This window comes from Propithecus coquereli, unplaced genomic scaffold (assembly GCF_000956105.1).
Source record: "Propithecus coquereli isolate 6110/MARCELLA unplaced genomic scaffold, Pcoq_1.0 Scaffold20, whole genome shotgun sequence".
Taxonomy (NCBI): Eukaryota; Metazoa; Chordata; class Mammalia; order Primates; family Indriidae; genus Propithecus; species Propithecus coquereli.
In genome coordinates this window covers 13,960,265-13,987,101 of record NW_012144967.1, presented here as the reverse complement: position 1 = coordinate 13,987,101, position 26,837 = coordinate 13,960,265, and the positions used below count along the sequence as shown (strand labels likewise).

General features: G+C 46.1%; 1 protein-coding gene and 1 long non-coding RNA gene across 2 annotated transcripts in view; one reads left to right on the top strand and one right to left on the bottom strand.

Moving 5' to 3' along the window:
- The window catches only part of ZNF592 (zinc finger protein 592), a 50,256-nt gene extending 38,059 nt beyond the window's left edge, over positions 1–12,197 (bottom strand). Inside the window, exon 1 of the mRNA XM_012643777.1 lies at positions 12,123–12,197. The gene's annotated coding sequence lies outside the window, so the exon portion shown is untranslated. The remainder of the gene's footprint in view (positions 1–12,122) is intronic.
- A 7,187-nt stretch (positions 12,198–19,384) lies between these two features.
- LOC105809886 lies at positions 19,385–25,348 on the top strand. Its single transcript, XR_001137473.1, has 3 exons — positions 19,385–19,447; positions 24,683–24,886; positions 25,227–25,348. It is a non-coding gene; the product is annotated as an uncharacterized LOC105809886 (long non-coding RNA).
- The last annotated feature ends 1,489 nt before the right edge of the window (positions 25,349–26,837 follow it).

The window sequence follows — 26,837 nt, the reverse complement described above, 5'->3', positions numbered from 1 at the left end:
CTCATCCCCTGAATTTCCAATCCAGCTCATTCTCACCCTAATCCTGCATTCTCTCACTTAACTTCATTTTGTCCTAATTTTGACAGACTGGTATTTAGTTTCGATTCTAAACAGAAATACAGACAATATTAATGGAAAAATTTAGAAGGGAAGGGAAGGAAACCAATTATCCCAATTCTACAGAAAGGAAACAGAGAAAACTTTTTTTCCCCTGACTTTTTCTTTTTTTTATTTGGACCTTCACATTTCAAAACATAAACTAACAAGCAGACACTCTGCTGTCCAACTGAGTACAAAAGTCAGAGACCAGGGGCCAGTCGTTGTCTACAGTCTGACATCCCATAGTAAGTTCTCAGGTATTCTGATGAGGGCACCTGGATATCTGCTCCAGGTTAACCTTGGTTCCTCCAGCCATCGGGTTCCGTCAGTTATCCAGTCTCTCACATGCAACGACACCATTTGGCTGCAGAGAGGGGCTCACAAACCTGAGCATCAGGCTTCACCGACCCAGGCTGACTGCTTCTCCCAGGTCGTCCTAATCACATACTCACACTGGGATGTACAGGAACTTTACAGTTTATAACACAGTATTCCCACTTCCTAAGGAACTCACCAATCAGTGAGCTAAGACCGGCACTCAGGCTCCCACCTGCCTCCAAGCACCAAGCTGCCCTTGTACTCTGAACTCTGAACTGGAAGGTCAGCTTTCCCATTTCAGAATTCCCAACACCCTCATCTCACCAAGTGCCACAGGATACGGCACAAACTTTCCTTCAGTGTGGTATTGAGACATTCGCGATAGCCTTTGCCATAATAATGACACACCTTAGGTGTTATAAGATCAGGATTAGGAAACATTGTCCTAGACCATTGTTCTAGATTAGAGATTCTTCCAGAAGCAGAAAGGTTAAGGACTGTCAGAGCCAAAGAGATTCTAGGAAACCATTAAATTTAAGCTACTCACTCTACAAGTAAGGAAACTGAGGGCCAGAGAGGTGAGGTAATCAAATGAGAAAAGGTACATAAACCAAAAAGAGTTTTTATTACTTTGGAAGATTCCTGTTATTCCTGGAAAGGTCATAGGGCCCGGTCTTGGCCTTCCCATCAGAGCAGCTGTAGTCTCCTACTCACAGTTACCCCTCCAAATCTCCCCATCAAATACAGAAGACAAGGCTTATTTAACCCTTAGACCAGTGACTCTCAGCCCTGGATGCCCATTAGGAACACCTGGGGGGCAATCCCCATGCCTGACCCCGCCCATGCCCATTAGGAACACCTGGGGGGCAATCCCCATGCCTGACCCCGCCCATGCCCATTAGGAACACCTGGGGGGCAATCCCCATGCCTGACCCCCCCCATGCCCATTAGGAACACCTGGGGGGCAATCCCCATGCCTACCTCCATGCCCATTAGGAACACTTGGGAAGCAATTTCCCACCCCTACCCTCACCCACATGTCTGACCCCAGCTCAGACCAATTAAGTCAGAATCACTAGAGGCTGGGCCACCATGGGATTCCGCCCCCTACCACTCCCACACTGACTTCCTTGCAGGTCTTTAAACACTTTAAGCACTCTCTGGCCTCAAGGGCTTTTTGCACTTGCTTTTCTCTGCATCCTGATTGCTCTTCCCTCAGATACCTGGATGGCTCACTCTGTCACCTCCTTCAGATCTCTGCTCAAATGTCTTTTAATCAATGAGATTTCTCTGACTTAAAATAGAAAATCTGCCTCCCCACCAAATCCCCTATCTGCCATCCCTGTTTTATTATCCTCCATGACACTTTTCACCATCTCTCGTACTTTATATTTCACTTGTTTATTGTCTCTAAACCCACACACACTAGAACACGAGCTCCATGAGGGTAAGAGTTTTATTTTTTTCCCTGCTATATTCTCAGTGCCTAGAATAGGGCCTGGTACACAGCAGCCCCTCAAATATTTATTCTAGAAATTAATGAATACATCAGACACACCAGTCTCAAAATATGACTACCAAAAGATCATAAAGAAGCTGATTATACCAAAATCTCTTCTCCACTGACGTCATCTTGGCAAAAACCTTTTTAAAAACAGGCAGAAGTCTAATGAAACAAAAACCATTTAGAAATGAGTATTTCTAGTCAATTAATCCAACCCAAGTGGGTTTGTGAGCTGAAAACAGCTCTGAGAAACAGATAAAACTATAGAGGGAGAAAATGAAGTTGAAAGGTGATTGAACAAATGGATTTCAGGTGCCATGCTAGTACATGTGCAGGTTTGGAAGAAAGCCCAAGAACACCAACAGCCAGACTCAGATAGAAAACAGTTTTCAGCCAGCCAGAAAGAAGACAGGCTCCCATTGGATTACAGTCCGCAAGACTGGGCCAGTTCAGGATATCACCCCCTGCTCACCACCAGACCAATGAACCTGATAAACCCCGTCAACAACTTGAGGACTCTTCTTTCCTCATTCACACTTATAACCCCACCTCTTTCCAAAATTCATCTGAAATCACTGACAATACTTTAAACTCTACCATGTTGGGAGCACTGGAAGCCTTTAGGCAGCCACACAGCAGCTGGGGAGCACGCTGCCTTCCTCCAGTCTCCCTGATGTCATCTGCCCCATTTCATGTCTGCCGACCCCCAGCCTTGTTAACTCTTTCCCACCCATCTGATCTGTCCCTACAAGGTCACCCTGCATGTCTGAGACTAATCTTTCCCAAACATCATTTTGATCAGGTCACTCACTCTGCTGGAAAACCTAAAATAGTTTCCTATATTATGCCTACTACATCATGCCCAGCCCTCGGGCCGGGTTTTTGAAAACTTCTATAATCTAGACCTAGACCAGGTCTACTGATCTTACATTTCTGCAGCTGCCCTTCACTTACCTCATGGTACCAAATCACTGCCTATCGCTCAACAACGCCAGTAAGAAAAGAGACTGTAGAGACTGGAGTAGAGCGGACGACGTCTCCAACCACCATTCCTGCTGAAAGCATCCTCCTCATCCTCTCAACACCATCCACATTCCTCTGCCTCTCCAGCTGCTAGCTACACTGCCCTTTCCCACCCATCTCACAACACACACATGCTTTCATGCACCTTCAGTCCGTCGGTAATACTGAGCACCTACTATGTGCTAGGCCTTGTTCCAGTCACTATGGCTACCACAATGAGCAGAACAGACTAAGCTCCTGCTCACGCAGAGCTAACAATCCACCAGGAGGAGACAGACAGACACAAACAGATTCATCATACGTCAGGTAGTCACACAGCCTTTTTCAACCAGGGCTCCTCTCCGAAATCAGAAATTAGAGTGAAGACATTCTCAATTCTGAAGTGAGAGAGCAAGCCATGTGAATATGGGGGAGAAAAGGGTTTAGGCAGAGGAAAAAGTAGAAAGGCTCTAAAACAGGTATAGGAGATGGGGGTGGGAGGGAGATGATGGAAGGCTGCAGGACTTGGGGTAGAGAAACGGATGTGCTTACATTTTAAAAGGATCACTCTCCGCTGCCTATATATCTCAGCTGTCTGTCGTTAGGAAGAATTATGAGGGATTGGTTTTCCTCTTGAATGTTCCCAAATTTTCTAAACTGAGTGTATATTATTTTTTAAATGAGGGGAAAAAACAATCTCCCCAAGCCTTAAAGACTCAGCTGAAATTTCAACTCTGCCTCAAAGCCCCTGTGCCAGTGCTAGCCCACACCCAACCCCATGCCCCAGACAGCAGGACCACCAGGGTGGGCCCGGAGTCAGCAACACTCACCTGTAGCAACTGATATGCATGAAAGTTTCTTTTGCTGCCCTCACTTCTCTCCTGCCCTGCAGGAGTGTGTCCCTTCAGACACTCTTGCCCCCAAGTGCCTGCCTGGGTCCCAGTCTTTCTCTCAGTTGACTTAATTAATTCCTGGTAATTAAAGCTACTGTTTGGTGATGAACTAACTAAGAGTATGACCTCCCCCAGAGGGTGTAAATATTTTAAAAGAGGACTCTAAGATGGAAATGCAAAGGCCTTAGGCTCAGAGGCACAGAGCTGTAAGGATGGAATGACAGGCACTGGGGTTTGTATCTGTGGGTGGGGGCTACCTTCACTCAGGTACAGCACTTAGGGGAGCAGCATCAAGGGGAGACGAGCAAAGTACTGAAAGACAAGATTATGTCATTGCCACAACCTCTCTCCTCCCAAACGGCCAGTCAATCCATTTTCTCTGGGGTACTAGAGAATGTTCCCCAGAGGTGACTGCAGCCATCTCAGAGGGTGACCTGTTTGAGAGTAACCATCACCCTCAGCAAGAAAAGCCCCCTAAAGGCACTTCTGGTCTGAAGTAAATTGTTCTCTAATTGCTTTCAGTGGGGGAACTCCTTGAGGGCAAAGTTCATCTCACGTGATTCCCTTATACTCCACAGACCACCCAGGGTAGGCCTTTCATAAGTAACTGTAGATTACTAATCAATGATGGTCCAGTTGCAAAAAGGCTCCACAAGATTTTAAATAAAGAAAACATTCTGATTAAAAACAATGGTAGTGTTATTGGTCTGAGTAAAGAAGAAAAAGAATGGTAGTATTAATAAGACATCTAAGATTTTTAAGGGCCTGAAGATTTAGAGCTCTAATGAAGTATTAGATGGTAAAGCGGTTTTTACAACCTCAGCCAGTTCCGTTCAGGGTGGAGAGTCTGTCTAACGAGGCAAAGGCAGAGAGCAGACCTTCACCACACAGACCAGAGCCCTGGCTGGGCCAAGCCCAGAAAAAACTTAATAGCTGCTCAGTGCCCACTCCCAGACTCCCCCTTCCTCTGAAAATGCCAAAGCTCTGCCTCACATGTGTCTTCAGGCCCTGGAGTAGCCCTGGGATGGCTGGCAGTTACAGTGGACACCTATCTTCCAAATCTCTCCCTATGGTCTCGCTCTATCCTTTGGCTTGCCAAAGGAACACATTCAACTTCAGGAACTGACTTGGCAGAAAAGAGCAGAATGCTGAAAACTGCGGCAAACCAGGGGAAGAAAGGCGTAGCCAGAGTCCACTACACTGGCTCATGTTTAGCTCCAGCTTGCCAAGGGCAATGTGGGTAAAGTGTTCCTACAACCGAAGACCAGATGTGAGGAAGGAGCAGTCCCCTACCTTACACCCAGGATGGGCTGAGCCCCCAAAAGGGGGAAAAATCCCAGGAATGCACATGAGGCTTACACATGGAAATGCCCTCTCTTCACAGTCCGTTGATCCCCAGGTTGTAACGCCAAGGCCTCTGGCATCCCCCATGTTGATGTGTGGGAGACTGAGCCCAGTATTCCAGAGGAAGATGCCCAGGGCCAGAAAAGGAGTGATTTCTTTAGAAGCACTTCTAAACAAAACACCCAACAAATGAAGCTAGAAGCCAGTCACACTCTCCTATTACCTCCTCCCAGATGGGTGCAAGCCCTGGCTCTCTGAATTCAGAGACTACGCCAATCAGAGGTGCTAGCCCAATTCACCTGTTTGAAGCATATCTAACAAAAAGGCATCTTCCCCTGAAGATGCTTAATTAGGTGTCTGTGATGAGACTGTCACATGGTGGAATTGTCTCATTTTGATTCTTTAGGTTTGGGTTATTGGGTTGCTGGATCAAGGGAGTATGGCCAACTCCAACATCATACCTCTTCTACAGGGTCATAGTTCCAGGCAGTTTGAGTTTTTGCTTTAGAGCACTCTGTGTTTGTCTCTAAAATGAAAGTAGATTTACAAGTTATTTGTTTTTGTAAAGATGGTATATAAGCCTGTATAACATTCAAGTGAAAGCAAGAAAATATAAAGAATAAAGTTGGCTGGGCACAGTGGCTCACACCTGTAACCCCAGCACTTTGGGAGGACGAGGTGGGAGAAGACCCCTATTTCTACAGAAAATTTTAAAAAATAAAAATTAGCTGGGTGTGGTGGTGGTGGTGGTGTGTGCCTACAGTCCCACCCACTTGGGAGGCTGAGGAAGAAGGATAGCTTGAGCCAAGGAGTTGCAGGTTGCGGTGAGCTACAATCAGGCCACTACCCTCCAGCCTGAGCAACACGGCGAGACCCTATCTTAAACTAGACTAGACTAGACTAAAATAAAATAAAATTTAGGCTGGGTGTGGTGGCTCATGCCTATAATCCTAGCACTCTGGGAGGCCGAGGTAGGAGGATTGTTCGAGGTCAGGAGTTCAAGACCAGCCTGAGCAAGAGCAAGACCCCATCTCTACTAAAAATAGAAAGAAATTAGCTGGACGACTAAAAATATAAAGAAAAAATTAGCCGGAAATGGTGACACATGCCTGCAGTCCCAGCTACTTGGGAGGCTGAGGCAGGATTGCTGAAGCCCAGGAGTTTGAGGTTGCTGTGAGCCAGGCTGACGCCACAGCACTCTAGCCAGGGCAACAGAGCGAGACTCTATCTCCAAAAAAAACTGAAATGAAATGAAATAAAATAAAATAAAATTTAAATTTAAAAAAATAATAAAGTAAAAACCACCCCAATCCCACCACTCGGAGGTAAGGAGATCTTATGGTGAACTCTGTCCTTCAGAGAGGAAGCAAGTCTGTTCTCAGCCAGACCTGAGGTATAGATGGGTCTCGCATTCTCAGCACGAGCCTGTCGATTTTAAGGAGGACCCTTAACGCCACCTCTGGACAACTTAAAAAAGTTTCAGGTAGGCGATGTGGCACACACCTGTAGTCCCAGATACTCCAGAGGCTAAGGCAGGAAGATCACTTGAGCCCAGGAGTTGAAGGCAACATAGCAAAACCCTGTCACACAAAAAAGTTTCAGTTAAAAATAAATAAAAACAAAAATAAACATAAAATTTTTTAAACTTTTCAAAGAAAAGTTTCAGAATCTCTCAGGGGGTCCCAATAATCCTGGAGCTCTCAAAAACAAAAAGCTAAAGTCACACAAACCCTCTACCCCACACACATACTGACTCGAGACCAGAAGTTAATCCGTCCAGCAGACATATTCCTCTTCTTCACCCGACATTGCGGTAGTCCTTCCACAATCAGTCACACACACAGACATCATCATCCTTGTCATCCCCTGGAGTGTGTTAATGAGAGGAAGGGGCAACCTTGATACAACACCTTCAGAATTGAAATGGAGACGGTAAGGGACTTAACCAAAGTCACACGGTGAGCCCATAAGTGCCCATAGCTTTGAGGAATGACTCTGTGGTGACATCAAACTCAAAAGGTATTCATTAACTTTTCTTTGAGCCATAAAAAGGATTAGATGTGTCATTTCAACACACACATACACACACACACACACACACACACACACACACACACACACTTCCCTGTTGTCAGATTAAAGCAAATGGTTGGCTAAAGTAGCACTCTGCTCCTCAGAAAAACATTTCTCAAAAGTAATTAGCTAATGGATATCACATCCTATACCTCTAGAGCAAGCGAAGGGGAGGGCCCTGGACCAGATGTCCACAAATGGAGACATACATGGACTTGGGTTACATTCAATTGCTCTACCTCACAGACACGGACATTCAGAACGCTCTCCTAGTCAAGACATTTCTATTGTTATAAGAAAAGGTTCAAATAAACTTACATATAAAGATAGGGATAGTGATAAACATCTAATATAAATACCAAAATATTAAAATGTTAACAGTTACTCTAGGTTGTAGGATTTATCAGTATTATTTCCCTTGTACACTTATCTGTATTTCCTAAATTTTCTACATAAATATGTATTTCTTATATTATTTTTAGAGTTTTAAAAGGAAAGTAATCCACAGTCTAGGTTAGTCTATCTGGATTTTATTTTTCACCATAGAATAATACAGACTGGAAGCCCTAGATGGTCCACCACTCTTCCTAGTATTGCAGAAGCAGAAAGAAGTGTAAGACAAAGTTCAAACCTCATCAAGATTCCAATCCAAGGAGAAAGCTCACCATGACCAGACAGAGTTGAAGGCAGGAATTCTTGATTTCTTTCCTGTCTCCAATGTGTAGGAAGATGAAGATTCTAAACCAGTCTCTCATTCAAGTGCAATCAAAAACTCCCTACACCCTCCCAGAGTTCACAGACCTCTGCTCCCACCAAGAACAACTTCCAATGCATCTGCCCACAACCACTGCTTAGCCACAAAATTACCCACACCACTTAGAATCTGCATACCTTCTCCACTAACCTAATTCTGTGGAAAACTTTTTTCTGATATTTCATTTCTAAGTTATTCTTCTTCTTCCTTGAGTTTAGCAAACACAGGACCCTAACAGAATCATCCATTCTATCAATTACTAATCATTGTTGACTACACTGAATAGTGCTTGAGGAAAGATTATGTTAATAAAAAGGGTTCATTTTCAAGGAACCTGAGAGAAACAAACAGGAATTGAGGAGCAAGTGTTTGTTAGTATGTCCCAGTCCTGGCCAGAAATGGGGGAGCAAAGGCCAGAAGACAGAAACATCTGTCATTGTGCAGTTTCATTTCTCATGGTCAGTTAATACGCTAAGTTTATTCATCAGTCTCTTCCAAGTTTGATTAGTGAGTCAGTCTCTGGACCCAACCAGCTCTGAGTGCTCTACAAAACTGAATTTCCAGTCTACAAAGCTGAGAAACAGATTCCAAAGCACAATGATCCCTATGCCACGCCCCCCCCCACCCCTGCCAAAAAAAAAGCTGCCCAGGATGACATCTATCTCCACTCTCTAACACCCATCGTGGGAGGTACTTACTTGATGTATCTAATACTCTCTGGTAGCTCGCCCATGGCTTACAGAATAAAATCCAAACTTCTTGACCTACCTTTCATAGCCCCAATTGAGCTTTCTAGCCTCATCCCCAGACAATGGGGCCTCTCATGTCTCCATGCTTTCACATTTATGACTCTCTCTACTGTCCATTGCCTAATCTTATTTGCCTGTAAAACTCCTATTCTTTCTCTAAAGCCTGGTTCAAAAGTCGCCTCCTCCCTGAAGCCTTCCCTACTTACCCAGGCATTTAGTTCTTACTGCTCCCAACAGCTCTTTAACCACAATGGAGAGAATTTAAGCACACTGTAGCTCATTCTTTAAAATACCTGACCCCCCAGGATACTGTGAGCTCCTGGAGGGAAGGAACTCACTATATATCCTGCAGGGTCTAGCACAGTGTCAAGTGTGATACGGGAGATCTATGTTGAACGACTGATCATATGGAACATGGCATTAAGTTATTAAGAGAAAACAAGAGGTATGGTGGCTCATGCCTGTAATCCTAGCACTTTCGGAGGATGAGGTGGGAGGATTGCTTGAGGTCAGGAGTTTGAGACCAGCCTGAGCAAGAGCAAGACCCTGTCTCTACTAAAAATAGAAAAATTATCCAGGTGTGATACAGCACACCTGTAGTCCCAGCTCCTCGGGAGGCTGAAGCAAGAGGATCGCTTGAGTCCAGGAGTTTGAGGTTGCAGCAAGCTACGAAGATACTACTGCACTCTAGCCAGGGTGACAGAGCAAGATTCTGCCTGCCTGTCTGCATATATACATACATACATAAATAAAATTTCATCCAAAATGACCACAATATGGCCGAGAGGCAATATAGATATTTCAAACATTTAAATAATAGCAACTAACATTTAACTAAGTGCAAAACTATTTACATGGCTTAATTTGATCTGCACAACAACTCTATGAGATAGGTACTTTATCTGCATTTAAGATAAGGAAACTGAGGCACAGAGAGGTTAAGTAACTCAAGATCATTTGGTTAGCAAGTGGCAGAAGTAAAATGCAAACTTTAGTGGTCTGGCTCCAGAGCCAATGGGCTCTGGAATCAGGCAGACCTGGGCTTGAATCCAGGCTATGTTACAAATGTGGCTTTGGATAAGTCATCTACCCCTTCTGGGCTTGTCTCCTTGTCAAATGGGTATGATAAACTCTTCCTCTTAGGGTGTACTGAGGATTAAGTTAAATATAAGAATATAAGAAAAAGTCTTTAAAATTGGTTCTCCCACCTGGCAGGTATTCCATAAGTGCTAATTCATTCTCCTCTCTCTTCCTAAAAGTTGAGTGAAGCAGACTCACAGAGGCAAAGGATCTCCCCCAGAATGCTTGAGGCTTTTCCAAACAGATCAAGTAGTTAGGCCACTCAACAGAGAAAGCCTTGCCTTAACTGCTTATCTCAAAGCCCATTCCCTGCACGGGGGCCAGAGACCTTTTAAAACGTAAATGTCATCATGTCATTCCCTTGAACCTTTCAAAGGTTCCTAATTACACTGGAGATACAATCCAAACTAAGGAGGGCAGGTATTCTGCCCCCAAGGCCCTGGTGACTTGGCCCACATCTCCACAGACTAATCTCCCCTCTCCCTTTCCCCCTCCAGCCCCACAGGCCTCTTTCACTTCCTCCAACTAGCTAGAGTCTGCTCCACACATGGTTAACTCTTACCCCTCCTTCGGGTCTCTGACCTAAACATCACTTCCTCAGGGAAGCCTTTCCTGAGCTCCCAACTCAAATTAATTTCTCACCCCTCTCTTCGTCTTTCTTTCCTTATATTCACCACCATTTTGAAATTATTAGTTTACTACTTCCTTTAAAGTTTTATTCGAAAGACACCTTCTTAGCACAACTTCCCAGGCCACCCCAATGTAAACTCGACCCCCACCCCGATACCTAAGATTCTCCTTCCCTGTTTTTGCTCCTTAGCACTTAGCACTTTTTAACAGACTATATTTTTATTATTTATGTATTGTCTTCTCCCCCCGACAAGGGCAGCTATTTGTGCTCACTTTGTTCGCTGCATCTAGAACAATGCCTGACACATATTTATTGACAAATATTTGTTGTTGAATAAATGTTCATGATTATTTATTATTGGACTTTCCCAATTATTTATTATTGGAGCTAAGAGCTCCACCAACTAAAATACGGTGTGTTTCTGGTTTACCACTGTACTCCCAACACCTAGCTCTGTGTTTGGCACATAATAAGTGCTCAGTAAAAATTTACTGAACAAATCAAAGCCATAACCAGGGGAAAACTTGGGAAATAGTCAAAATAGATGCACTACTACCATGCTTCCTCCTCTTTCACTGTGTAATGTGCCTGTGAGGTTGAGGAAACAGACCCCTGAAATCCCACCAAGCACCTACCAGGTCAGGCATCTGTCCACATCCTCTGTGTTCAGTCACACTGTATACGGGACAGAAGCACACTACAGGCCCTACATGGCTGAACCCAAACGGGCAAACCCTAGGTCAAATACCATCTTATCTCACAAGTCCCCTTCTCCCACTGCCAGTCCTATTCTATGCTAGTCTTGGATGCCAAACATGCTTTCCTGGGTGGGCCTGTGGCTTTATCCCAATCCAGGACTTTTAATGTCACCTCTAGCCTACTGAAAAAAATGGTTAAAAAATCCCTAAACAGCTCCGATAATCCTGCGTTTCCCAGGAGCAGGCATACCTAAAGTCAAATGGACCCCTCCCCCTCACAAACGCCGATCCAAGGCCAGGAGGCCATCTGTCCAGCAGACGCTCCCCTGTCCTCCCTCAGGTCACACTGAGCCTTTTACTCCATGGTTGGCAGGAAGAGCCCCTGCGGGGAGACAATTTCCACTCGGATCAACAGGCCTGGTCACCCCTTGAGGACCCCAACTCTGGAGCAGGAATACCTGTACGATCCAGGAGAAACCTTCACCAGGGTCAGAACTTGGGCGTGGGGGGTGGGGACTGAGGGGCGCCAAAGAAGGTCGTTCCCCGAAGTGTCTGCCCCATGACGGCGCCAGCTCTTCAGGCGGCGGGGACAGTCGGGCTGACAGGCCGTCCCAGCAGGGAAAAGTGGCACCGTTATCCGTGCCCGGGCGGGGGGCCGCCGGCTGTCGCCGAGGGCGGCCGCCCGTCCCGCCCCGCGCGGAGAGGACAGCGGCGTGCCAGGCCGGCCAGGGAGCGGCGGGTCGCGGCGGCGGAAGGGGCCGGCGGCCGGGCGACGGGGGCGGGGTGGGGTGGCGGCCGGGGCCCGCCAGGCGGCGGTCGGGGGAAGTGGCGGCCGCCTCTGGCGGCGGACAAGGTCCGCCAGGCTGCAGGGCCCGGCCGCGGCGCAGGCGCGGGCTCGGGCTCGGTCCTGGTCCGCTCATCGCGGGCCCGGGCTGGGCTGCCCCCGGCAGCAGCCCCGGCCCGCGGGGGGCGCTTACCTGGCGGCGGTGGCGGCTGCAGGCCCCGGGCTCGTCCGCGCGCGTCCCCAGCGCCGGCTGCGGGAGCCACAACATGGCGACGGCGGTGGCGGGCGGGGCTGCGGCTCCGGGGGCGGAGCGGGGGCGGGAGCCGGCCTGGCGGCGGGACCTGGCTGGGGCCGCTGGCGGGGGGTGGGGAGGAGGCGGAAGGCGACTCGGACCTGGGCACCGGCCCAGGGCGGTACGGCTGAGGGGCTGCCCCGGCCTGGGCCCGGCCTCCCGCCCGAGGCGGGCTGCGCGGCGCAGGCCCGGCGGCGACGGCGTCGGCAGCGGCGACGGGTAGGGCGGGGCGGTGGCGCGCGCGCCGCGCAGTGCGGGACCCCCGACGCGGGCCGGCCCCTGCCCGGCCGCCGGTCCCGCCAGGCACCCCGCGCGGTTGGGCCAACGGCCTCTGTTCGAGACCTGGGCCTCTTGTCCTCTGACGCGCCTCCGGGCAGGGGCCTTCAGTAGAGGCCGAGGCCGCCCGCTAGAGGGACAGGATCTGCCTACGCGGCTGTCTTGCCCCGGCGGCCAGCGCCTCGGGACCGGGACCGCGTCCTCTGCACTTAGATCTGGCGCGCAGTGGGGCCTGGTTAAAGGCTGCTGAGTGCGAGGAAGCAGGGATGGTGTGAGCCTGGCACTCAGATGCGCCCTAAATGTTTGGCCATTGCTGGATGTAAGGATATTCACGCAGGCCTGGAGGAGTGGGGCACTCTGACATGACATGTTGCCTCAGGGTAACCGAGGGACGCGCGGCAAGCAGAGTTGAAGACTGGCAACGGGTGCCTCTCAGATCTCTCGGGGTTACTGGGGAAGCCGTGACTGGCAGGGTAAGGACTCGGAGAGGCGGGCAGAGGGCGGGCAGGACCTTCCAAGGACCCAGTGTATCTGGAAAGCGGGTCTGTGGCATTAGGGGCCTGCAAAATCAGGCTGTGGGAGCACGGACATTCGGCTCTGCCGACTGGCGGCGAGCACCCACTGCTAGCCATGGAGAAATGCCTTCTGAAGAACCAGGAAAGAGATGCCAGTTTGCAAGAGGGCTGGAACATTCAGCCCAGGCCTGCTGTGCACTAGGCACTGAGCAGAGTTGACAGCTTGGGTAAGGAGTATGTTAGTGATGAAGCAATGAAGGCAGTAAAGGGTGAGGATTCTTTCCAGAAGTTTGACACTGAGAGGACGAGAAAAGTAGGCCTATAGCTCAAGGGATAGTAAAAGAGAGAGGTGATTTTTTTTTTATTTTTCCGATTATCCCATTAGAGGGAGAGAAGAGAGTGAGAGATAAGAGATAGAATAATTGATGGTGCAAGATCCCAGAAAAGAAAAAGGAGATGGGAAGAGGGGAAAGGGGAGAGAAATGTCAGAGAAGAGGTGCACCTCTTCCTACAAGATTTAAAGGGTGCATATAGAAATATTTTGAGGTAGGGAGGCATGCATGTTTCCATGGATCAGCTGCTGGTTGACCCCCAAGGTCATCTGTAGGCCAGCTGAGGTCACTGTCCTTTAAAATTTAAGTACAATTGGCTCAAACCCCTGTACTACTTAATGTGGGAAACCTGGTATACTTGCCAATATCTCCAGAGATTCGTGGGGAACTTACTTTCTCCTAATTAAATCTGGCCCCAATTTCCTGTTTCAAAAATATACTCTGTTTTCTTTCAGGAAGTTTGTCATCATACCTGAATAACACTCCATTTATACTCCCCCCAAAATACTGCACCCTACATATAAATAAGCAAAATGGCCGATGTTATATGATTGTTAAATAAATTAGAGTTCATTTGTAGCCATTTGTTCATGGTGTACAAAAATATGTAATGATGTCGGTTGTATTTTTAATTAAAAAGCACATTATAAAATGATATAAGTTGTAATATATAAATACACAAAAATATGTGTATGCATAGATTTTAAAATGGGGCCTTTTTTTTCTTCTGTGACTTCTGCGTCTTCTTATTCTTGCAGTTCATTTATATTTCTCTTGGAAGCAGGGAAAATGGTATTTTTAAGTAGATTTTAAATGTTTTGTTTTTTGGGGTTTTTTTTGAGTCTCACTCTCTCAGCCTGGGTAGAGTGCAGTGGCGTCATCACAGCTCACCAGAAACCTCAAACTCCTTGGCTCAGGTGATCCTCCTGCCTCAGCCTCCCGAGTCACGAGACAACAGGTGCATGCCACTATGCCCAGCTAATTTTTCTATTTTTGGTAGAAATGGGGTCTCACTTTTGTACGAGCTGGTCTCAAACTCCTGACCTCAAACGATCCTCCCACCTAGCCCTCCCAGAGTGCTAGGATTTAGCCCCACCTAGGCTTAAAATATTTTTAAGAAAATATTTTTTAAAAGATATCCGTGGAATTCAAAAGAAAAAGATATTAGGGGCCCAGCGAGGTGGCTCACGCCTGTCATCCTAGCACTCTGGGAGGCCAAGGCAGGAGGATTGCTTGAGCTCAGGAGTTTGAGACCAGCCTGAGCAAGAGCTAGACCCCATCTCTACTAAAAACAGAAAAAAAAAATTAGCTAGGCAACTAAAAACAGAAAAAGTTAGCCACACATGGTGGCACGTGCCTGGAGTCCCAGCTACTTGGGAGGTTGAGGCAGGAGGATCACTTGAGCCCAGGAATTTGAGGTTGCTGTGAGCTAGGGTGATGCCACGGCACTCTAGCCTGGACAACAGAGTGAGACTCTGTCTCAAAAAACAAAAAAAAGAAAGAACAAGATACTAGGCTTCAGGAAAGGAAATTAGAAATGAATCTTTGAAGTATGCATGGGACTTTAGCAAGCAGAGATGGGCTAGGTGAGGAGATTGTCCCAGGCAGAAGGAACAGTACAATCAAGGACCCAGAGTGAGAAATGGATGGAACACCATTCAGGAACAGTTCAGGGAACACCAAAAATTTCATTTGACTGAAGCACAGGATGTGTAGGAGAAAAGAAGAGGAATCAATCAGGGAAGGTAAGGTAGAGCTATACTAAAAATGGTCTTGGTTAGCCAGCCATGGTGGTGGCACATAACCTGTAGTCCCAGCTACTCGGGAGGCTGAGGCAGGAGGATCACTTGAGCCCAGGATTCTGAGGTTGCAGTGAGCTGTGATGATGCCACTGCATCCTACCTGGGGCAACAGAGTGAGACTCTGTCTCAAAAAACAAGCAAACAAAAAACCCCAACAATGGTCTTGAATGCCAAGCCAAACCCATCATACTTTGCGGGTCAGAAAGAACCACTGGTGTTTGAATTGTGCAGGTGATAAATTTTGTTATAAATACTTTTTTTTTCGAGAATGAACCACCACACCCTGACAAGGTGGTAAATTTTGAAGTAAATCTTCATGTAACCTTTTTGCTTTTTTGTTTTTGTTTTTGTTTTGTTTTTGAGACAGAGTCTTGCTCTGTTGCCCAGGCTATAGTGCCATGCCCTGACAAGGTGATAAATTTTGAAGGAAATCTTCCTGTAACCTCTTTGTTTTTGTTTTTGTTTTGTTTTGTTTTTGAGATAGGCTCCCTCTGTTGCCCAGGCTATAGTGCCACAGCATCAGCCTAGCTCACGGCAACCTCAAATTCCTGGGCTCAAGCCATCCTCCTGCATCAGCGTCCTGAGCAGCTGGGACTACAGGCATGCTCCACCGTACCCAGCCAATTTTCTTCTATTTTTGGTAGAGACAGGGTCTCACTCTTGCTCAGGTTAGTCTCAAACTCCTGACCTCAAGCGATCCTCCCGCCTTGGGCTCCCAGGGTGCTAGGATCACAGGCATGAGCCACCGCACCCGGCCTTCATGTAACCTCTTACTCAATGAGGACTTAGGTCTCAGCCCTTCAATTCGAATATTTGGACATTTGATTGATTCAGAGAAATGAGATAGGGCCAACAGTCTTTGCATTCCAGATGTTTACAGAGTGAGAATTGGGCCTTCTCTGGTTACTAATACTACAATTTTGATTCACTAGATAGCAGAGTTTCAAAGAGAGAAATCAAATTGCCAAAGACTGAAAATGAAAGAATAAATATGTATCTTAAACCAGTGCTTTGAAAACTTTTTTGACTGTGATCCTCCATAAGGAATATATTTTATATCTCAACCCAGAACACACACATACCTACATACACTCACCTCTAAGACAATAGTTTCATGAAATATTACCCTTATTGTATGCAATGCATGCCGATATTCTCAAAGTATTATTCTTATTAATATTTCTTTTTAAATGCTGATCAGGCCCTACTATATTGATTCTATGACCCTCTGCTGGGTCACAACATACCTTTTTTTGGGGGGGGGGACAGAGTCTCACTCTTTTACCCGGGCTAGAGTGAGTGCCGTGGCGTCAGCCTAGCTCACAACAACCTCAAACGCCTGGGCTCGAGCGATCCTCCTGCCTCAGCCTCCCGAGTAGCTGGGATTACAGGCATGCGCCACCATGCCTGGCTAATTTTTTCTATATATTTTTAGTTGTCTGATTAATTTCTTTCTATTTGTAGTAGAGACGGGGTCTCACTCTTGCTCAGGCTGATCTCGAACTCCTGAGCTCAAACAATCCGCCCGCCTCGGCCTCCCAGAGTGCTAGGATTACAGGCGTGAGCCACCGCGCCCGGCCCATACCTTAAAGGATGTTGGAAAGAGGCTTAACTATTCCCTGCTATGTTTGCAGTTCTCACTATGAATAGCCATATAGCCTGTGACCTTATGCTTGCCACGTTTATGTGTCCCAGAAATCAACAGGACAAACAAGACTCTCCCAGGATGCTGTGGGAGGGGATGGAAAGGTTGGCAGGAGCCATGTTTGGATTCCTCTTCCCTTCTCAGTATATATTTCCTAATATCAATGTTTCTCAGGGGCTATAAATATTTTCTTCTTTGTCCAGCTTGAGATACAGATTGAGCTTCAAGCAAGGCAGACTACTGCCTGCAAACCAGAGACAACTTATTATTTAAATGAGTGGAATCATGGACTAAGATGAAAGGAAAAATAATGTATCTTAATTGTGACAATACATAGAAGTCATCTTATCCAACACTGTTGGAGTATTATCGGGGCAGTATCATTCCTTCCTGATAAGTTTGGAACCAATGGAAAAATGAAAATATTGACTTTTTTACCAATAAAGCTGAACTGAAGAATGTGGCTTAGCTGGGTGTGGTGGTGCCTATAGCCCTAGCTACTTGGAAGGCTGAGGTGGGAAGGAGCCCTTAAAGCTAGAAGGTCGCTGCAGTTCGCTATGATTGCACCCATGAATAGCCACTGCACTCTAGCCTGGGCAACATAGCAGACCCTGTCTCTAAAAAAATTAAAAATAAAATAAATAATATATTTTTAAATGTGGCTTAGATAGTGGTCAATAAGCTTTTTAATATTCTCTTCCTGAATTAAAATTATATCCCCCAAACCTCCTACTTGCAAAAGCTTAACAATTTTAACCACGTCTGATTAGAGAAGATTGCACTCTGTCTCTTAGGGCAGGCAGGTCCAAATTCAACAATTAGGTAAGTCTCTCCTTCTGGAAAAATCAGGACAAATTCTCCCCTACCTGCCCTTTGTGGAAACAAAAGGATTAAAGAATAAGGACCAGCTGATGAGGTGGCTCACGCCTGTAATCCTAGCACACTGGGAGGCCGAGGCGGGAGGATCGCTTGAGCTCAGGAGTTGGAGACCAGCCTGAGCAAGAGCAAGACTCCGTCTCTACTAAAAATAGAAAGAAATTAGCCAAACAACTAAAAATAGAAAAAATTAGCCGGGCATGGTGGCAGGTGCCTGTAGTGCCAGCTACTTGGGAGGCTGAGGCAGGAGGATCGCTTGAGCCCAGGCATTTGAGGTTGCTGAGAGCTAGGCTGACGCCACGGCACTGTAGCCCAGGCAAGAGAGTGAGACTCTGTCTCAAAAAAAAAAAAAAAAAAAAGAATAAGGACCTATACCCGCCCCCACCTCCCCGCTGCCCAAACAAATTGAATCTGGCTCAGTAGTTGGTTGTTTAATCAGAAAAGTATATTTAAGCAGTGAATAACAAAAAAAAAGGTAAATGCATACACTAATATTTCATTTTAATGTAAAAATTATAAGGAACACCCACTTGCCAATCTTTAGGTATAGGGCAAAACCTTTTTTTGTTATTGTTCTTAAATTGTAAGCTCTCAAGAATCTGTCTTTCCTTCCTTTTTATTTTTATTTTTTTATTTTTTTTTAGAGACAAGATCTCTGTCTGTGTTGCCCAGGCTGGAGTACGGTGGTGGCTCAGTCATGGCACAAGCAATCCTCCAGCCTTGGTATCGGGAATCGCTGGGACTACAGTTGTGCACCACCACACCCAGCTGATTTTTCTTTTTTGTAGAGATGGGGTCGTTATATTGTCCAGGCTGGTCTTGAACTCCTGGCCTCAAGCAATCCTCAATCTCCCAAAGTGCTGGGATTACAGGTGTTAGCCACCACATCTGGTCTCAAACTGTATTTTTTTTTTTTTTAAGTCAGAGTTTCCGCTCTGTTGCCCTGACTAGAGTGCTGAGGCATCAGCTTAGCTCACAGCAACCTCAAACTCCTGGGCTCAAGCGATCCTCCTGCCTCAGCCTCCCAGTGTGCTAGAATGACAAGCCTGAATGACCACGCCCAGCCCTCAAGCTGTTTTTCTTGCATTGATCATATCTATGGTGCATTTTCTATGCTTTCTAATTTTTTTCAGTATAATAATGTATCAAGCAAGCAATTTGTTTCTTTAAAGTTAACTGAGGGCTTAAAACTTCTTACAAAGCAATATAAGTAGAGGCTCCTTATTAAAGAAACATTTTGTAGTTGTCTCACTCACATTTGGTTTAATAGCAATTTCAACTGGTCTTTAGGTAATATTTCCAAAGTATTCAACTGACACGTCATAGAAACAGCTCTTTCTTTTCATGCTTATGTTTCAATAGTTAATGTAATTTTAATTAAGTTAATTACACTCTGGAATACAGCTGCCATGAAAAGGTTTAAGGCCAAACATAACAGACTCTTGTTAGGTACCTAACTCAACTGGTAGGAAGGAGTGTGTAGGTATTCCCAAAGTAACTCCCTAGTCCCGAGTATTCTGCAGGCCCTGGGCACGAGTGACGTGTTTATCTGGAGGGAACGGAAGAGTCCATTAGAAGGACAGCAGTTGATGCTTATAGACTATTCTGACCAACTCCATGTGCATAAATCCTGACATTCTTCTTTCATCATTTATCCATTTTTTACTCTTTTAATTTCTTTTTCTTCTTCTTTTTTTTTTAACCCAGAGCCACGCCCAAGAAGCCTTGTGCAAGTGGACTCCCATTTTTTTAAATGTTTCTTGATATTCAGGACACTATGGTAAGCCCCGAAGAAGCATAGCTCACTGAAGAGGGAAAACTAATACGTAAACAAGGGAAGGGGCTGGGTGAAGAAGGCGGAATGTTGGAAAACAAATCTCTTTACCTCCTCTCTACCCCATCCTCTCAAAATCACAGTTCCTACAGTCTCATTTAGTTAAAAACAGCTTTAAATGGCTTAGGATTGGTATAGCTATCAAAGAAGTTCAAATGAAAGATAAGCTATTATGTACCCATAATAATTAAAAATTTTAAAAAAGAAGTTCAAATGGTAGGACTACCTACTACATTTGCAAAATATACTTACCTCGTGTACTTCCCAGTGCTAATGAGATGATGAAATTGGTACATACAGAGAAAGCTGTGGCCATGTACATTGGTATAATCCTTTTAAAAAGTAATTTGACAGTACTCTGTAGAGCCTTAATAGGGATGTGACTCTCTTTTGACTCATCAGTACCACTCCTAGAAACTTCTCCTTGAAAAATAATCCTCCCCAAAAGAGATAGGCCACATGCACAATATTTACTATGGTATTATTTGTGATAGTGAAAATTTGGAAACAAATGAATGATTAAGTAACTGGTGGTGTGCAACATTGTATAACCTAACGTTGAGGGCATAGCCAAGAGAGTAACATGAAAAACATTTGATTACATATTGAATGAAAAAAAGATACATTTGCTGGTGTATACTAAGAACCACTGAATCGTATGCTTTAAAAGGATGAATTTTGTGAATCATATCTTAATTTTCTTAAAAATATGCAATTGTGTATTTTTGCTTTTATATCAGCCAAGATCAGGAGGAAATAGATGTGTAACTGAAGAGAGTTACTGAAGGGACAACCTACAAAGATGTGGGCAGGGTTGAGGGAAACCAACAAGGGCCAGTGAAGCACCTGGGGTGTAGCATCTGCTGGGAAGCCATTATCAACCACCTGGGGAGCCATTATCAACCACCCGCCTGAAGGGGCGAAGAGGCAGTAACTACCAGTGCTTGTGTAGCGTAGGAGAGCGACTGCCGAAGGGAGCCCGGAGGAACACAGCCCTACCTCTCTTCTTTCTCTCAGATCTCCCGCAGTACCTCCCACTGGCTGAACCCAACAGGAAGCCTAAGGGCAAATGAGCCCAGGTGGTGCTGTCCTTCAAGGTCAGCCTCTGGAGGTAAAGAACAGAGTGGAGAAAGGTGGAGAGTGGATCAGGAAGGGCAAAGGCAGAATATCTAGCAGGTGTGTGATCATCTGACAATGTAAAAACTGTCTAAGCAGAGGGCAAAGGACCTTAAGGGAACCTGGAAAACCAAGGTTTCTAGAGATTAAAAAAAAAAAGCAGAGGTAGCAAGAGAGCAGGTAAGACAGGTAGAGGGGGCAGGGGCAGGAAAGATTAACTTATGCCAAGCCGTGGATGAGGGCCAGAACTGGGACCATTTTATCGTTTGGTTAAACATTGAGCTGGAGTCTGAGCTAGGGAAGTGATTTTTTTTTTTTTTTTTAAATAAGACAGGGTCTTATTCTATTGTCTGGGCTAGAGTGCAGTGATGTCATTATAGCTCACAGCAACCTCGAACTCCTGGGCTCAAGCGATCCTCCTGCCTCAGCCTCCTGAGTAGCTGGGACTGCGGGTGCACACTGTGATGCCTGGCTAATTTTTCTATTTTCTGTAGAGATGGGGGGAGGGATGGGAGGGGCTGGGGGTATGTCTAGCTATGTTGCTCAGCCTGGTCTCAAACTCCTGGCCTCAAGAGATCCTCCGGCCTCGGCCTCGGCCTCCCAAAGTGCTGGGATTACAGGGATGAGCCACCATGCCCGGCCGGGAAGAGATAAATAGGAGATATGTATGAATTAAATTGGACTGGAGCATTACAAATTCTTCCCCTATTGGCTATTAGCCTATATTTCTCCTTCCTAGCTAAACTTCATGCATTGAACAAATAATGACTTGGTACCTCTCATGTGCCAGAACTGTTAGGCCCCAGGGACTTAAAGGGAACAAAATTAACCTCCTTGCTGTCATGGAGTTTACATCCTGGTGAGGGGAGATAGACAATAGATAAGTAAATATGTCAGGTGGTTATGAGTGCTATGGAAAGCAATGAAATAAAATTGTGCCCATCCTACCTTTTGAAAAATCTCTTCATTTAGGCAGCACATGGCCACACACACCACAGCTCCTGAGTAAATTAGGCCCTCAGTATCTCTCACCTGGACTATGATTATGATATGCTAACTGATCTTCCTGCCTTCAGCATCCTCCAACCAGTTCTGTCCTATTCTACTGTGAGACTCCTGAAATGAGTTATGTGAAAACCCACCAATGCTTTTGGTTGCTTGTAATAGGGAATAACGTCTAACCTGCTTGTCATGGTCCCTTTCTTATCTTCTGGATCCATTGTTGGCCTCTACCGCTCTCATTCTCTTTTTTACCAATAGTAATTGTCTGCAGTTTGATGACAATGCCACACTGTCATTTCTGTCCCTTTGCCCTGGCTGCCCTTTCCACTTGGAATGCCCTCCCACACCCTCTGCTCCCTCCCAAATTTGGCAACCCTCTACTTAGCTGGAACTACAGATGTACGCTGCCACCCAGGACTAATTTTTTTTTCAATTTTTTGTACAGATGGGGTCTCAGGGTTTCTGTATTGCTCAAGCTGGTCTTGAACCCCTGGCCTCAAGTCATCCTCCCACCTTGGTCTCCTAAAGTGCTGGGATTACAGGCATGAAACACCACCCAGCCTTCCTGCTTTTATCTGAATACAACAAAAATTGATTTTAAAAATCACTGAGATTTCAATAGATTTTTTTATTTTTATTTTTCGAGACAGAGTCTCACTGTGTTGCCCGGGCTAGAGTGCCATGGTGTCAGCCTAGCTCACAGCAACCTCAAACTCCTGGGCTCAAGCGATCCTCCTGCCTCAGCCTCCTGAGTAGCTGGGACTACAGGAACCTGCCACCATGCCCGGCTAATTTTTTCTATATATTTTTGGTTGTCTGATTAATTTCTTTCTATTTTTAGTAGAGACGGGGTCTCGCTTTTGCTCAGGGTGGTCTCGAACTCCTGAGCTCAAACAATCTGCCCGCCTCAGCCTCCCGGAGTGCTAGGGTTACAGGCGTGAGCCACCACGCCCGGCCCAAATTTTCTTACTTTTAAAAAAAGTTCAGGCTGGGCGTGGTGGCTCACGCCTGTAATCCTAGCACTCTGGGAGGCCGAGGCAGGTGGATCTCTCAAGATTAGAGATCTCTGTAGAATCACACCCCCAATGGCTTCTCCTCCTACCCAGCCTCCCTCTTTCCTCTCCTCCAAACCTGGTGTCCTCCACATACATCATCACTTCCCAAATCCACAGCCCACACCCAAGTTCTTGTCTCAGTCTCTGCTTTTGGAGAAGCCAAACTTATACAACCAACTTCCTGATAATGAACATTTGGGTTGTTGCAGGTTTCTGTTATTGCAAAAAGTGCTGCTAAGAATATTCACACAAACCCACTGGTGCCCAAGTGCAAGAATTTCTCTTTTGTATTTATATAGAAGTAGCATTGCTGGGTCAAGGGTTATGTGAATGTTCAACTTTACAAGATAATTCCAAACTGTTTACCAAAGTGGTGGTGGCTGTTGTTGTTTTTACCAATTTACAGTTCCAACAACATTGTACACAAGATCCTGTTGACCCACATCCTCTCCAACACCTGGTATCATCAGATTTCTTAATTTTTGCCACTCAAAAGGGCATCAAATGGAATCTCATTGTGTACTGTACTTCTCTGATGATTAGTGAAGTTAGCGTGTCTTCATATATTTGTTGACCATAAATGTTTACTCTTCTGGGATATATCTGTTTGTAGCTTTTCCCCATTTTTCTATTGGTCGATTATCCTTTCTCCATTAATTTTTCTAAGTTTTTGATAGTTATGGGGTTTTTCCTTGGAACCCAGGTGTTTAGAATGTAATTAATCATAATCTCTACGTGATATGATTTTTTCTCCTGGTTACAAAAGTAACTCACGCATGTTATAAAAGAAACACGTGAAGAGCACTGGCATGTTTAACTTAGTGGACTTTACCATCGGCTCCATCCCATCCTCAGCCAGGAATAACTGCCACAAACAGTTTGTCATTCCAAATTCTTGGATTTTTGTTTTCACATCTCTCTTTCAAATTAGATTGATAGTTTCTCTTGTCCTCTGACGCGCCTCCGGACAGGGGCCTTCAGTAGGGACCGAGGCCACCTGCTAGAGGGACAGGATCTGCCTACGCGGCTGTCTTGCCCCGGCGGCCAGCGCCTCGGGACGGGGACCGCGTCCTCTGCACTTAGATCTGGCGCGCAGTGGGGCCTGGTTAAAGGCTGCTGAGTGCGAGGAAGCAGGGGTGGTGTGAGCCTGGCACTCAGATGCGCCCTAAATGTTTAAGGATATTCACGCAGGCCTGGAGGAGTGGGGCACTCTGGCATGACATGTTGCCTCGGGGTAACCGAGGGACGTGCGGCAAGCAGAGTTGAAGGACTGGCAACGGGTGCCTCTCAGATCTCTCAGGGTTACTGGGGAAGCCGTGACTGGCAGGGTAAGGACTCGGAGAGGTGGGCAGAGGGCGGGCAGGACCTTCCAAGGACCCAGTGTACCTGGAAAGCGAAGGGTCTGTAGCATCAGGGGCCTGCAACATCAGGCTGTGGGAGCTCGGAGATGCCATAGCTTCTCAAGGGTAAGGGCTGTGCTGTATTCACCTTTGTATTCCCAGCCCTGGGGCAGTACCTGGCTCAGATCAGGAGCATAATACATTACTGCTGAATGAATGCTGAAAAGTGAGTTAGAGCAGAAGTTTTGAAATTACAAGAGGACTTTAGCTTGCCTGAGGTGCAGGATTCAAGCTGGAGAAAAGAGGAGATAGTCCTGGTAAAGTCTGCTGGGGCTTGATTACCGAAAGTCTTGGCTGTTGGGCTGAAGCGTTTGATTTTTATCTTGGAGTGGGGGAGGCATTCGAGACTTTCTGGGCAGAGGGAAGTTAATTATTCTTATGTTTTTACCAGTGACAGAATTAAAAACAAGGCTTTGACAAACGAGTCATCTAATGGCATTGTACAGGATGTAAGGGGGAGGAGGGGGGAAACGAAACTGGAGACAGAAAAATGAATGAATCAAGAAGTCGTTAACTTTTTTTGGACAAAGACGTGTATGAAAAAACTCATGGAAACTGTGGTCTCTTTCAGAAAAATAGACTTGACCCTAAACCCATGCACTTTTCAGGAGCCTTGGATCAGTGAGTTACTCTGCCAGCGAGAGGATGAGACCCTGCAGCGTGTGTTTACTCGTTCAGACACATTTACCGAGCCCCTAGCACGTATGGCGCTGGGAACGGACACGGTCCACAGGAGGCACGGGGTGCCACGTGGCATAGCGGTCGAGGGCGCGGAATCTGGGCGCAGCTCTTTGGCTTCAAATCCCTGCCAGGTGACCTTGGTTAACTACTGAATCCATCTGTACTCCATAGGCATTTTATAGGAAGCATACTCTCTTCATCCCCATGGGCTGCTGTGAGGGTTAAATGAATCCTACGTCCCAGTAAAGCACTTAGAACTCAGGGCATGCAGTGGCGCCCGGAGCAGAGCCTTAGGAATGCAAGAGGAAGGAGCAGAAGAGAGCAGGGGGCTTGATGGCTGAAATGAGGGAGGAGGGAGAAAGCAGCGACTAGTGGGGGAGTGAGGGCAAGAATTTTTAAGTCTGACAAGGGGGATGCAGTGGAGCAGGAAGGCTGAAGAGGCATCATGACGATCTGTGCTCTCCCCTAAAGACGCGCAGGGCAGGCGGCAGGAGGGGAGAGATCTGGAGCAAAGGTGGAAGGCCCGGAAGACACTTCGGCGTGGGAGCCGCAGGGGCGGAGTCGAGCGTGGCTGCAGGTGCTGACTCTGAAGTAACCACAGGCAAGTGAGAAGGAATGTCCCCAATGGGGGAAGGGTGAGCAGAGAGGAAAAGTTGTGACACACCATTTCAGAGGGGAGAGAGGAAGATGAGAGTGCCAGGAATTATTCGGGGCCAGTGAACTGAATCTGCCTGGTTGGGTAACTTCTTCTGGTGGTCATAGGAGCTTACAGGAGGAAAAAAGGATTAAAAAAAGTGGGGGATGGGGAGAGTGGTGAGTGCAGAATGTCACGGTGGTGAAGTCAGGAAGAATGGAGACGGATAGGGGATTGCTGGATTTGCCAACTGGTTAGTCTTTACTGAAATGGTATCTTGAGGGTCCCTAGAGTGTCAGAACTGATGCCACATGGCAGAGAAGGAAGAAGAGAAAGAACAGGGAGGCAGTAAACTGCTTGGATTATTCTTGCAATCCAAGAATATTAACTCTGAAATGAAAGAGGAAAGTAAGATATTAACCAGAGAGAGTAACAGAGTCAGATGAGGTGTTATTTTTGTTTGTTTTTTGTTTCTTTTTTTCTTTTCTAAGGCAAAGGCAGCAGTTGTAGATGCTGGCAGGAGAGGAAGGAATAGGGCTTGCAAAAGTCAGTTGGGGTATGATACCAGCATAATATGGTAGTAAACAGCTTCTCTGGGCCAGGTGTTTTCCATAGGACAATGTTATTCCCAATTTACAGAGGAGGAAACTGAGGCTCAAAAAGCTAAGTCGCTTGCCCAAGATCACACTGCTAGTAAATGACAAAGCCAAGATTTGAACCTGGGTCATATGGCTTGAAAGCACCAGTGTTTGCCTGTCCTATACCAAAGGCAAGCAGACAAGTTGGCACTACAGGGAAGAAGGGATTCTGTTGGCACTGAGGAAAGAGTTGGAAGAGACACACATACTTATGATTTGTGTTTATTATTTAGAATTATTCTCCTCACATATATAAGCATATGGACTTTTTTTTTTAATTTTTATAAAAAGCATATGGACTTTTAAAGTTGGCATGATTGAGGCCAGGTTCACTGGCTCACGCCTGTAATCTTAGCACTTTGGGAGGCTAAGGGGGGAGGATCACTTGAGGCCGGGAGTTTGAGACCAGCCTGAGCAAGAGCAAGACCCGTCTTTACTAAAAATAGAAAAATTAGCTAGGTGTCCCCGTGGCTTGCACCTGTAGTCCCAGCTACTTGTGGGAGGCTGAGGCAGGAGGATTGCTTAAGCAGAGGAGTTTGAGGTTGCAGTGAGCTGCAATGATGCCACTGCGCTCTAGCCAGAGCAAGACTCTGTCTCAAAAAAAAAAATAGACAAATAAAGTTGGGATGATTGAGAAAGCCTAACTTTACATAGAAGAAAATACAAACCAAAGAACTGACTACCTTTCTGTAGTTGGAGAATGAATTAGGAATGGTCAAGAAAGTTACAGCTAAGGATTCAGGACAATTGTGTCGCCAGCTGATTCACCCAGCCCTCTACCTAAATAAATGGTTGCTTCATGGAAGAAAT